The sequence below is a fragment of the Rousettus aegyptiacus genome, unplaced genomic scaffold (assembly GCF_014176215.1).
Source record: "Rousettus aegyptiacus isolate mRouAeg1 unplaced genomic scaffold, mRouAeg1.p scaffold_m13_p_1, whole genome shotgun sequence".
NCBI lineage: Eukaryota > Metazoa > Chordata > Mammalia > Chiroptera > Pteropodidae > Rousettus > Rousettus aegyptiacus.
The window spans coordinates 50,769,420-50,782,004 of NW_023416284.1; the positions used below are offsets into that span (position 1 = coordinate 50,769,420).

A 12,585-nucleotide genomic window follows, 5' to 3' on the forward strand; every position below is an offset into this window, starting at 1 on the left:
CTAAATTACTTCATTCTTTAGGTCAAGCACATTCATACTTTATTGTTTTTATTCTTGTTATTTCTTCTGCTTATTTTTCTAAATTTATTTTTCTGATACGAAATTATTAAATATTTAAAACCAAGAGAAATTGAAATTTCTCGAGCTTCTTGAACTCCTCTTTCGGGTTTCAATTACAAACTCACATCTTTTTTTATTACACTATTTTTAATTATTTATATATTTGGATATTTTACATGTTGGTTTGTGAACTTCAAACATTGGAAGTAAATCATTTTCTTTGATTCCTCCTTGTATAAGATCTATAAAAGATCCTTGGTAAATACTCTAGAGTAATTAATACACATCCAAACATTAGCTCAAAAAATACTTCATTTTTATCAATGTAATATACCTTAAGAAAGACTGTTAGCTTAGAAGTTAGACTGCTTGTGTTTATATCTCAGTTCTGAGACTTAATAGCTCCCCATTTGTAGACAAATTACTCTCTCCCTCTGTCTCTCTGAACTGGAGTAAATAGGATTGCCTATTTTATTGAGTAGTATACAGTTTCAAAAAAGACAAACTATATGCAGTATTTAGCAGCATATCTAGCACATAGTAAATATTCAGTAAAAGTTAACTATTATGATGAACTTGCATTTCAACAAATATTTATTGGAGACCTAATAGGTAAGCCATTTTACATAGAAAAACAAAAACAAAAACAAAAACAAAATGAGAATATATAACCCTAACATCAAAGCAGTGAAACATATAATTAGATCAATGGCCTCCAAATATTTTTAATCATGTGCCATATAAAATTAGTGCCCTAACATGCATATATCTGTTTATAAATTATAAATAACCATGAACAAAAATCATCAGTAAATATCTCAAAGCAAAATATGTTTTGGCAAACAGTGTTAAAATTTGTGGGTATAAATTCATATTTCAAATATCCATCTTGATAACATCAAAATATTTTGACAAATGCGATTAGATTATCATTAATTTTACCTGCCATAAATTTGGCTTACAAAAAGCTTAGATTAGTAAAAAGAAAAATACCATCTCTGACATTTTTCTTTTTTTTTCTAACATTAGTAAAATATATTTGATCTGTGGTTTCTTCACAGGAATATTTTAAAGAATTTTTAAGAGTCAGTTCAATTAAAATTAAATATTAAAATTAATAAATATGCTTAAATTGGCTCACATAAGTTATAATGCATACTCGTTTACTAAGTGCAAAAAAAAAAAAAGAATGAGGGGCAACTCTCAACTTGTCTCCATTTGGAATTCTAAGTTTTTATTATATTATGGTGGTATATAAGACATGTGACTAACTGATACATGAACTGAGACCACCAGTGCAAGTTTTTATGTTAAATATTAGTAAAATTTTATTATCTTTATATAAATAAAGTTAAATAGAATTTATGACATTTTCTTCTTGCATCCTAATGCATTTTCTTAGAAGATTCCTGGCATATTTGCATCCCAATTTAGGACTTACTCCTTTGGATAGTATATAAATTCTACTCCTAAAATGAAAGCAAGACTTTGTGGGGGAAAAAAAAATGAAATATATGTAGTTTCTAGGATCTTAAATAAGATTGTTGATGAACAAAAGCTTATTAGATCATCTAATTTAAAGTCATACATACCTCTTCTTTAATACACAGACAAACCACTTAATAAAATTTCTTTAGTGAATGAAAAGTAACATTTTGATTAGTCAACTTTTTTAGTATTCTGAATGATAAAAGCAAATGTCAAATGGTTATTTACTCCATCCTACAGATTTCTAGCAAAATCTTTTTCCCATCATTCAGAATAAATCATTTTATATATTTATTACAAAGGGAAGGACATAGAAGAGGAGAATATTTTAGTTCAAACCTGTGTTCATCTGACCTAACTAAATCTAGGTCCTTATTGCTAAACAACCGTGACTTTCAGAAAACTGTAGGGTTTTTTTCATGGTGATTCATAGCCTGGAAACTGTATCTTTTTTTTTTCTGATTTTTTTTCTTCCTTGGCATAAAGTTAAGATTTTTTTCTTTCAACTATTCTAAAATCCAGGACCCAAAGCATGTGGTTTATAGTTTCTGAATCCTCTGTCTAGTTAAATCAAAATTTCTCTGCCTCAACACTTCTGTCATCTTAAATTAGATAATTCCTTGTTTGGGGAACTGTCCTGTGTATTGTAAGATATTTAGGAGCATTCCTGGCATTTGTTCTCTGGATGCCAGCAGCCACTTCTCCTATCTCAAGTCGTGACACAAAAAAATGTCTCCAGACAGTGCCCCTGGGGAACAAAACTGTTCGCAGTTGAGAACCTCTAATTTAGAAGACAATGCAAATTGATATTTTTCAAATCTAAGTTGCCTTTTTATTTGAACAAACAGTTTCCTAATTAAAAACTGCATTTTCCCCAAGTAGGAATTTGTCAAGATAATAATAAGAAATTCTTTGAAGAAAAAAATTAAATTTTCAATAAAAAAGAATTTTGCTTTTTGCATACTTTTATTCTCAGTTTCCAGTTAATTGCAGCTTTTAAACACTGTTTAATATTTAATCCTCACTTCAAGGAACTAGAGAACATTTTTACCCAGAAAGTAGAGCAATCATTAAGATGGATTTTTTTTATACTCATATTTCTCTTAGTAACCAAATATTTCATAATCTTTTTGTTAATTAACATGTTCTCCATAAAAAGCTAATAGAATGCTAACTGAAGATCTTATTTTATCCTTCAGTTCTTATATTAGACAGTACTATTTCCTGGATAAGCTGCCCCAAACCCTCCCAAGTGTAAATTAGGTGCCCCTTCAATGTACTCATTTAGCACTCTGGACTTACTTTATCATACTCTGACTGAGTCTAGGTTTTATTACCTATTACTTTTCTATGTCTTTTTCTAGATTAGGTGGCACAATCTCACAAATCTTTGAGAATGAGTCAGGTAACAAATGAATAAATGTGTTAACTAATGTGGCAAAGTTAAATGGAAACTCAATGTTTTTGAAATACGAGGAGTGGCAAATTGGAGAATTTATACCCTATGTAAAGGGAGTAGTCAATATTTAGCTCCAGTTAATCATTGCTATGTAGGGATCAATGTAAGCCCAGTATTGTCCAAAATTTCGGAGAATCATAAATTATATAAAGTTTCCTGATATTTAAATGTTGGCATTTAATTCAAATTTTTAGTTATAAATATTATGGTTTGTGCAGGGCAAACCATACACATCTTTTCCCCTTGTTGCCTGTTTGTAATCTCTGATAAGAATTATGAGCACCATCAAGGCACAGACTGGATCTAAATTGCTTGTTATCTTATTCTGAACACTTACAAACAATTCCTGGTGTATATTCATCAGTAAATATGTACCGTAAATAAATAAATGAAGTTATAATTCCGTGGTGACTAAGAAAAAGAAAAGTACTTGAAAAGAGGAAGAATCACATTGACTTTGGGCAACATATTTTCCTGTATTAGCCATTAAAAGTGGAAATCAGGAAATTGTCAGATATCTCTTTTAGGGATATGTTAATAAATTTGTGGGAATAGAAAGTACAAAAATGGATTGAAAATAAATAGAGTTAAGAAAGTGGAAGCAATTAGTATTGATTTCTCTTCTATAAGGCAAAAGATTGGGCAATAACTTGAGGAGTGGCAGGATCACAGAGAGATTTATACAACAGCGTTTTTCGGTCTTCTTGAAGTCTTGCCCTTTTGTATAAATATAAAATTCAGTGTTTAATTTTTTATTTTTAAAATAAATAAAATATAAGTGAAAATAAATTAAAGAAATTATAATATTTAATATGTTTATCAATCAGCATATATTTACATTTTCAAAACTCCCAGAGATTCTGATTAGCTCCTCCCCATTAAATCATCACTATATTACTGTATGAGAAAATAAGTATATTCAAAGACTAATTGGAAGCAGCCCACAGGAAGAAAATGATTATGGGAAACCAGGTAATAGAAGAAGGGCCAGCAGTGGGGCTGAGAAAAAAATAGATCAAAAGCAAATTTAGGGACTTTACGGTTGAAAGAGTACAGGTACTCAATCTAAGAGAGTGTTCCTTCTCTTTTTTCTTTCTTTTTTCAAAATTTCAGGAATGTCAAATATTTCCACCACACTGAAACCTTTAATAATTGATATCTTTTGTGAAGATAAATTCAGAATTATTTCAACAAGAGGCATATGTAGGTGTGAACCTTCATGAGCAGTTATTTTTATACTGATTAATGGATCCTTTCATTGGAGATGTCTATGACACACGAGGCAGCTCTAGTCCATTAAATTTTAATGCCTGGAACTAAATGTATTTCATACTAAAGGCCTGCATGCTCCCTTGTCCTAAAAGAAAACTTAATATTCTTTTAAGGCTACAAAATGGCATTTATTCCTTTTTCCTTTATAAACACAAACAGGCTGCGACAATTGCTGTGCTGGGTAAATTGGGTCAATGAAGAAAACTACTTAGATAAGCGCATTAGTAAAATATTTATTTATAATTATCTATTTCCACAGGCAGAAACTCAGTCTTCTTTCCAAAATAAGTTCAGCTCTGCCTCAGAGCTTGATGTGACACTTCAGGGAACATCAGAGTACTAGAGTTGCTTAGGATATTACAGAACACAATTTAGCCCAAATCTTACAGGTGAAGAAATTGAGGTATTTTATGATTAGATACTTTTGGGTTCAGAGTAGACTGAGACATAAGGTGAATATTTTTATAGAGTAAGGACAATCTTGGGGATGATATGTTTAATATAAATATATAAACTCATAAGGATCTCAACTTTACAAACATTTGTACATAAATACCATTTGATCCTTATTACAACCCTATTAGATACAACAGGTATTAAATCTCTTTTTCACAGGTATAGAGCACATAGAGCTTACACGTGAAAAGCAACAAATTGGGAGTAGTAGGGTGTTTGGGGGGTGGGAGATAACATTTCATATTGAGAAGACCATAGGATTGAAAGTCAGAAGAAAAATCCCAGTTCAGCTTCAATTTAATGTGCATTAAAGAAACGTATTTTATGATACGGTCTGCCAGTTGAGTCCTTGAAAAGCAGACTCTTAAAGAAATTTAGGAGTGCAAAAGATTTATGTGGAAGTGACACCTGTGAAAGGAGAAGGAAGGATGCAGGAGTGGGCGAGGAAGCTGTCAGACCACAGTAAAGACTCACTAAAATCTCTGCCAGCCCAATATCAACTCTAGAGCAAAAATTGCCTATTAGAAGAGTGTTGCATTGTGTAGAAATGGCTAGACCCTTTTATCACCACCTTATTCAGTCACTTACAGGGAGCCATACTAAAAGGTAGCAAATCCCAGCTCTAATGTTGCAGTGGATCCTAAAAGAGCTAGCTGAAGGAGACTGCCAGCTAACCGTATCCCTGGTACACTCTTCTTGAAGGGAGATCTGCGTGGCACTTCTCTGCATCTGCTACATGTGGAGAAATGCTCATGATTTTATATTAAATGACAAAGGGAGATTGCATACCTTCATATGTAGTATGAGCTCAATTCCTTACATAATAAAAATTGTGTGGCAAGCATTATGTTAAATGCATTATATTATTGAATTCTCACAATAACTTTGAGAGCGATACTATTATTATCTTCATTTTACAAGGTGGGGAATACAGTTTAAGAGGTTAAGAAACATGTCCCAAACATAAAAGTGGCCATCAGTATGCAAACACAAGTTTGCTTTGCTGTGCTAGTCTGTGCCCTATATAGTTTTATAAAAGAACATATATAGGAAAAAAATAGAGGGAAATACAGACATAAAGGATAATAGGGATTATATAGTTGTGCTATAGGTTATTAAATTGTTATTTATTCCTTTACTTTATTTTCTAATTTCTTACTTTGAGATGTTCCAACTATCTATTGAAGCTTAACAAACTACCCCAAACCTGGTCCTGCATTACAACAATCATTTTATTATTCTCATGGATCCTTAGTTCAGAAATCTAGACAAGACACAGCAGAGATGGCTCAGTTCTGCTCTTCCATGTTTAGTATCTTAGCTGAGAAGAGATAAGCGCCTGAGGGTTGTTCCATGAGCTGGAGGCTTCACATATCTTGTGCCTGGCCTGGGATGACTGGCCTTAACTGGGTTATTAATTGGAGAGCCTTTGTGTGGCCTGGGCTTCCTTACAGCATGGCTGTCTAAAGTTAGACTTCTTACATGGTAGCTTAGAGATCAAGAGCAAGTTTTTAGAAAATAAGGAGGAAACTACGTGGCTCTCTATGATCTATCTCTGTAAGAAACATAGTTTACTTCTGCCACACTCTTTTGGTCACAGCCCACCCAGATTCAAAGGGAAGAAATACAGATTTTATATGTCAATGGAAAGATTGTAAATGAATGCTTGCCATGTTTTAAACACTCCAGAGATGTATTATTTTCATAATCAGAAGAATCACAGGATGTGGGTTCCATAAAGCAGTTAGCACATCTGCTTTACACGCAGAAGGTCTTGGGTTCATGCCCCAGTGGAGCAACAGTCTGTGATCTATGGCCATGTCCCCCTGAATAAGCCCGATGTCAGATCTTGAACCTAAGCAGGTTGGGCCTGGTTTGTACTTGGATGGGAGACCACCTAGGAAGACCAGGTGTTGTAGGTATAAATAACAAAAATTTAAAAAAAATGAATAAAAAGAATTGCAGTTTAATTTTTATTTAGGACTAGAATTAACAGAATTCTGTACATTTAAATTTATATAATTTGCTAGTAGGTAATCTGAGTTCTCTGACACTGATGGCTACTTATCTTGGCTTTATCTATAGTAACAATCGCAGAGCTAACAACAGGCAGGGCATTAGATGCTTTGTCAGAGTTTTATGCATAATACAGATTTGGAGTTGCCACCATTACAAAAAGTTTTCATCCATTTACATAAATTTTGGAGGTATTTTGTAGCATAAATGCTATTTTTTTCAGGGAATAGTTGGATTGATTTTTTTTTTTTTTTTGTCCAAGGCTCACTTTTTCACATATGGATTTTCTTTTGTTTAAAAATAATAACTATTGTACACATGACTACATGACAGAGGCTTATTTACCCTATACTTTAGAATGCTTCTGTGTGTCCCACTGAATAATAATGCTGTAAATTTGGCCAGAGAGTATGTAAAGGAAAACCTGTCGGTTCCCCAGAAGAGTATTTGCTCTGTGCAAATCTTAATAGTTTCTTTTTTAAATTTTGCCTTTTGATACTTGTTATTTATTATTGAATGTCAGCAATAAATGACAACAGTTTTATAATTTGCCTAATGGTTTTGTTTTATATGAATGTCCTTTCCAGAAGGTATTTACAATATTGCTGACTTAAAATTCCTGTTGAGTAGGGGAGAAATATTTTGGGCTTGTCAGTTAAATGCAACAAAATACATCCTCTCAAGTTTTTCCTTGAATTTTACATATTACTGAGCCCATAATAAGTAATTTGTAAGTAGCAATGATTATTTTTGTTCCATTCTCTTTAGTATGTTTTGGTATGATAAAAGTTCTATTTAATGAGAAATCAAACCAAATGCCTATTGTGAAGGAATCATAACATATGTTCTCTTAAATTCCACAAATTTTGTCTAAATGAGGAGAAAATACAGACAGTTGAGGAAAGGATGAATGTGTTTTCTAGAATCTGCCTGTTAGATAAATATTTTGTATGCTCCATGATTTACATATAATTTATTGTAATTAACTTAGTACAGTGGTTGTCATAAGCTAGACATTCATTAATAAATATTCATCAAATTAAAAAGTGTCCATCTTTTTACCGATTCGTATGAGTTCTTTATAAATTAAGCATACAATTTATATGTTGTGAATATTTATCCAATTTGTCATTTATCTTCTATTATGTTTTTATTACTTTAATTTGATCAAACTTATCATATTTCCTCTATATTTTTAGAAACAATTTGTTCTTTAAAAGACCTCCACTTTCCTGCCTTTAAGTAAATGCCTGCTCATCTGCATGGAAAAATATTTTAAGGTGATGGCTTTCCCATTTACTCATGTCTTTATCCCTCACCATTCAATATTAAAGATTATTGTTGAGTTTAGAGTTAACTCCTATGAATTGTTTTTTGTTTGTTTGTTTGTTTGTTTGTTTGTTTGTTTCTGGAGCAGGGAGAACTAGTAGACATTTTCTAATTTCCAGTACTGGTTCAGAGTTTTCCTATGTTTCATTCCTCTGCTTATTTCAATATGTAACTAGTAAGGTAGGGAAAGTAAAGTCGGGAGGAGGAAATAGTAATAAAAGAGAAAAGAGGAGCTAGATGGTGGAGTGAAAGCACTCTTTTATTTAGAAGTTTCCACCGTGAGCTATACTGAGCTCCAGACTTCTATATCCAATAGTAATAAGTTACTGAGTATTGTTTTGGCAGCTACCTTTTCAGCACTTTAAATGTATTATCATTAGTTGTGGATACACAGTTTATATGTATTTCGTATCAGGTGGATACAATTATTGTTCCCCCTTTTTTTTATATAAACAAGGAAATTAGTGTAAAGGGATTAGATAACTTGCCTCAGTTCACATAGTCATTAAGAGAGCTAGGATTTTAACCAGGGAAGCTAATTCTAGTACGCACAACCTGACCTTGCATTGTAAGTATCTCAGACTTAACATGTGACAAATAAAACATTTTACTTCTACCTCAAAAACTACTACTTCCTGATTCTTCCCTATCTCAGTACTGTGTCATTCCCCAACTATCTATTGCACTTGGGAAAAATCCAGACACTCAGTGCTACGGCCTGTGGGGTCCAACAAGGTCAGGTATTTTTGACTACAACTTGAACATTACTTTTACATCCTTTTTTTTTTTTTTTTTTTTTTGACATGCCCAACTCTCGCTTTTAAACACACTAAGCTTTTTTCATCTTAGGACTTTTACACTAGCAACTCCCTGTCCTTGAATGCCCATCCTGAAATTGTGGCTTGCATTTCTTCTTTTTGGTATTTATCATTTATCTCAAAGATCACATCTTCAGTGAAGCTTTCCCTGAATACTCAAATTAAAGTAGCCACTTTATCATTTGTCTGTTTTATCTCATAGTTATTGGTACTTTATGATACTTTCTATCATGTTTTCTTATTTAAGCTAAAGGGACTCAAGGTCATCTGGAATAAGAAAATGCCATTAATACAAATAAGGAATACTAAGAGATGATTGATCACACTGAAAAATTTATGAATGTTATTTACAAGAGCAATTTTGAATTTCTAATTTGAAATTTCATTGTCAGGCAGGGTATATGAGATTTGGACTTAGCAGAATAGTCAAGACTAAAAATAAAGTTACCAAAGGTGGAGTTTAGAATGAGAAAGGGCTAAACTTAGGGTCACTCATTTTTGGAGACAGAGACAAAGAAGAGGCAAAGAGAAGGAAACCAGAAATACATGGTTTAATGAAAGAAAAAGAAAGAGGGATTACAAGAAGAAGATTTGACTACAGAGATGAGGAAGATGATTGACACTGGATGTGTTTAATAGACGATTACCTCCTAAAACTGAGAAGGTGATTTCAGGATAGTGGTGAGGTCCTAATGCCTCAGGCAAAAGATTCAGGCATGGTGTTTTCTCTTGACAGTACAAGACAAAGGAAAAGAGAGAATACATATGCCTTAGTGAGAAGGAATAGTATAAGAAAAAGCAAAGTTCAATGTGCAAGGAGTATGGTGAGCTCAATTGGGATTTATGCAAGATTTGGGTGTACGTTGCTAGGGATTACTAAAGAAACCAGATGAGAGCTCTCAGCAGTGAGCATCAATAGCTTTTCCAGAGGTGTGAAAAATGAAGGAAACAATGGAATTAAAATTAGCTTTTCTTTTTTTAAATAATAGAAAAAGCATAAGTCTATAGACTGAGCAAAAAAAAGCCAATGGAATGGTAAAAGAAGATGAAATCTTTATTTAATTTTTTTTTTTTTTAGAGCAGGTATGCAGAGTGGAAGATTTGGAAACTACCTGCATACCTCATTTTATTGCACTGTGCTTTATATGACTTTGCAAATGCTGCATTTTTTATAAATTGAAGGTTTGTGGCAACCCTGCATCAAGCAAGTCTATCATCACCATTTTTCCAATAGATAACATTTGGTTCACTTCAGGTCTCTGTGTCGTATTTTGGTAATTCTTACACTATTTCAAACTTTTTAAAATTTTTATTATATTTGTTATGATGATCAGTGTTCTTTTATTGCTATTATCATAATTGTTTTTGGGAACCACAAATCATGCCTGTATAAGAAGGACAACTTAATCAATAAGCATTGTGTGTGTCCTAATTGCTCTACTGACTAGCTGTTTTCCAACCTCTCCTTTTACTCATGCCTCCCTATTCCCTGAGACACAACAATATTGAAATTTGGCCAATTCATAACTCTACAATGGCCTTTAAATGTTAAAGTAAGAGTTGCATGTTTCTCACTTTAAATCAAAAGCTAGAAATGATTGAACTTAGCAAAGAAGGCATGGTAAAAGCTGAGATAGGCCAAAAACTAGGCCTCTTGTGCTATTCATTAGTTAGCCAAGTTGTAAATGGAAAGGAAAAGCTCTTAAAGGAAATTAAAAAGTGCTCCAGTGTTCATTCCAGTGAACACACAAATAATAAAGCAAAATAGCCTTCTTCTGATATAAAGTTGTAATGGTCTGGATAGAAGTGGTCAGACAAGCCACAACATTTCCTTAAGCCAAAACCTAGTTCCTAAGGAAAGCCCTAACCAAAGTGGCAAGTACTGATGTAGAAGCTGCAGCAAGTTATCTAGAAGATCAAGCTAAGATAATTAGAGAAGGTGGCTACATCAAACAATAGATTTTCGACGTAGACAAAACGGCCTTATATTGGAAGACAATGCCATCTAGGACATTCATAGAGAGAATTCAGTGCCTGGCCTCAAAACTTCAAAGGACAGAGTGACTCATTTGTTAAGTAAGGTCTAAGACAGTTGGTAACTTTAAGTTGAAGCCAGTGCTCATTGACCTTTTGAAAAACTCCAAGGACTCTTAAGAATTATGCTAAATCTATTCTGCCTGAGCTCTAAATGGAACAACAAAGCCTGATGACAGCACATCTGTTTACAAGGTTTACTGAGTATTTTAAGCCCTCTGTTGAGACATACTATTCAGGGAGAAAAAAACAAATTTCTTCAAAATATTACTGCTACTGACAATGTACCTGGTCACTCAAGAGCTGTGAAGGAGATGTACAATAAGACTAGTGTTTTCATGCCTGCTAATATGCCATTCATTCTACAACCCATGGATGAAGGAGTTAGTTCAACTTTCATGTCTTTTGTTTAAGAATTACATTTCATAAAGTTATAGCTGCCACAGATAGTGATTTCTCTGTTGAATCCTAGCAATATAAGTTAAAAACCTCCTGAAAAAGATTCACCATTCTAGATGCCATTAAGAGTAGTCATCATTCATGCAAAGAGGTCAATATGAATATCAACAGGAATTTGGAAGATGTTGATGCCAACACTGATGGATGACTTTGAGGGGGTTCAAGAATCCAATGGAGAAGTAACTTCAGATGTGAAAATAGCAAGAGAACTAGACTTAAAAGTAGAATTAGAATTATCGCTTGATAAAACTAACAGATGAGTTGCTTCTTATGAATGAATGAAGAAAGTGGTTTTTGAGATAGAGTCTATTCCTGATAAAGATGCTGTGAAGATTATTGAAATAACAACAAAGAATTTAGAATATTACATAAATTTAGTTGATAAAGCTGTGTGAGGGTTTGAGAGGATTGACTCCAGTTTTGAAAGTTCTGTAGGTAAAATGATATCGAACAGAGAAATGACACATTCTATGAAGAAATACATGCTACAGAAAAATTATTTGTGAAAGGAAGAGTCAATCGATTCAGCAAAGTTTATTTTTATCTTATTCTAAAAAATCGCCACAGCGACACTAACCTTCAGCAACCCCCACCATAATTACTCGGCAGCCATTAACATCAAGTCAAGGCCAGCAAAAGGATTATGACTTGCTAATGTTATTTTTTTAGCAATGGAGTATTTTTAATTAAGGTATGTACATTGTTTGCTTAGACATAATGCTGTTGCATACTTAATAGATTATAGCATAATGTAAACATAATTTTTATATGCACTGAGAAACCAAAAAATTTGTGGATTCACTTTATTGTGATACTTGCTTTATTGCAATGGCCTGGAAATGGACCAAAAATATCTCTGAGGTGTGCTTGGATAACATTAATTTTGCTATTTGAAGTTCTTTACCAAAGTTTTTTTTTCACCTTTTTATAACGTCTAGACCTTCACTTATGTGTCAATAATAAGAAATGAAACTTTGTTTTTTAATGGGAGAATTTTCTTAACCAATAGTATTTGAAAGTATATATATATGCATAAATGCAATGGCCAGTCCTGTGAAGACTTGACTTTCTTGCCACTGAATGTGTTTGAGATGTTGATGGGCCAAGTATTATGTGGTTTGAATCCTTGCTTTGAGGGAGAGAGTTAAACATAATAACCTTTCTTTATATTCCCTCCAAATTTCAAGTTTTATG

At 32.9% G+C, this 12,585-nt stretch overlaps 1 protein-coding gene across 7 annotated transcripts in view; it reads left to right on the plus strand.

Annotated features, from left to right (window-relative positions):
* The window catches only part of LOC107511005 (serine/threonine-protein kinase TNNI3K), a 256,099-nt gene that overhangs the window by 15,358 nt on the left and 228,156 nt on the right, over positions 1 to 12,585 (plus strand). The window lies entirely within an intron of this gene.